We start from the raw sequence: 1754 nt of genomic DNA, 5'->3' as shown, positions 1-1754 counted from the left end.
ACGGCGGCGGTGCACAAATGCTGCGCAGCTAGCGCCATTCGACGGCCAACACCGCGGTTCCTGGTGTGTCCGCTGTGCCGTGCGTGTGATCATTGCTTGTACAGCCCTCTCGCAGTGTCCGGAACAAGTATGGCGGGTCTGACACACCGTTGTCAATGTGTTCTTTTTTCCATTTCCAGGAGTGTAGTTTAGGCGGTAAAGCGACTGGAATGGTTAAGTGTGGCACCTTGCTGCCCTCTATCGTTGACAGCGTGTTGTAAAGCCATGTAACTGTGTTGTAGTCACTTGGTATTGAATTAACGAATGGCCAGAAAGTTACAGGACTTCTCTGTTCATTAATCGTGTTACTGCTAGAATGCATAAACATCTTACATTCAGGAATTGTCGGCACTTGTAGAGTGGGCTGCATTGAGAGGAGCCACTTATCATACATCCACAATACATCTTCCAAGATGGGTGTGAATATGTCTGATGGAATGGAAATGGTCTTATTCAAGTCTAGAATAGTAATTTGCTGTAACGCATTGATCGACATACGTTGAAATATCTAATGTTGCACAACACCTAGATAAATTGCTTTTGTAGCAGATTGAGTCAGTTTAAGTCTCTAGTACTCTAGTGGTACCCCGTCTTCAGGCCACAAGTGGCCCATCAGGACCATCCGACCGCCGTGTCATCCTGAGGTGAGGATGCAAGTATTATGGGTGTGTGGTCAGCACACCGCTCTCCCAGTCGTGATGATGGTTTTCGTGACCGGAGCCGCTACTATTCGGTCAAGCAGCTCCTCAGTTGGCAGCACGAGGCTGAGTGCGCCCCGAAAAATGGCAACAGCGCATGGCGGCTCGGATGGTCACCCATCCAAGTGCCGGCCACGCCCGACAGCGCTTAACTTCGGTGATCTGAAGGGAACCGGTGTATCCACTGTGGCAAGGCCGTTGCTGTTTAAGTCTCTGCTGTGAAAAAATTTCCAGTCAGTGATAGTGAAGACAATGAAACCGAAATTGCCGAATACTTTTTGACAGCCTGATACATTTAAGACAGGCTCTTTAGTGTGACAGGCAAGTGACAGCTGAATCTGTTGAGCTTTTGAGCTTTTTTACATGAAAGCTCACTTAACTACTGCAAATACGTACTCACATAATGATTTTAAGATGGCGCCCGAGTCTCACTGGGGGACTGGCTGTGCGAGTGCATGATAGAGACTCGGTCGCCGTCTCTAAAATGTTAATGACTGAAAATATCTCCACTATATAAGGACGAGCTCAGTGAAGTTATTTTGTTTATTCGTATAGAACTCGACTGGGAAGGCTTGGTAGGCACAGTACGTCTGTAAACAGAAAGGTGATTCGTCCTCGCGGTGGAAGAAGTTGCTTATTAAGAAGAACACTACAGCTGCTGTACGTGATGACTAAGAATTAGTTTCCCCTGTAGCAGAGTAGAACAGTGTGCAGTGATTTATGTAATCTCTGGTTGTATGTTGTTGTGATATTATTGTTACGAGCTTGTATCTGCATTCCATACAGTGTTAACGCAACTTGCTGGTGATAAACAACCCACGGGCATGGAATAATTTTTACTGCTGCAGTCACTTTTTACTAATATTTTATTAGCACAATGCATTTCGGCAGAATGCTCCCATCATCAGGTGCATTATACAGTTACTTACACATCAGCTGATAGCTTATGTACATTAGCTGTGTGTGCCAGTGGCGTTAAGAATCGAAAAATAAACCTGCATGGAAGGATAAATCTGT

General features: G+C 45.7%; 1 pseudogene; it reads right to left on the bottom strand.

Annotated features, from left to right (window-relative positions):
• Positions 1-822: 822 nt before the first annotated feature.
• LOC126471869 (5S ribosomal RNA) lies at positions 823-940 on the bottom strand (annotated as a pseudogene).
• Positions 941-1754: the final 814 nt, after the last annotated feature.

The sequence above is a fragment of the Schistocerca serialis genome, chromosome 3, assembly GCF_023864345.2.
Source record: "Schistocerca serialis cubense isolate TAMUIC-IGC-003099 chromosome 3, iqSchSeri2.2, whole genome shotgun sequence".
Lineage (NCBI taxonomy): Eukaryota > Metazoa > Arthropoda > Insecta > Orthoptera > Acrididae > Schistocerca > Schistocerca serialis.
The sequence above is the reverse complement of the archived record's forward strand: the minus strand, read 5'-3'. Positions and strand labels throughout refer to the sequence as shown.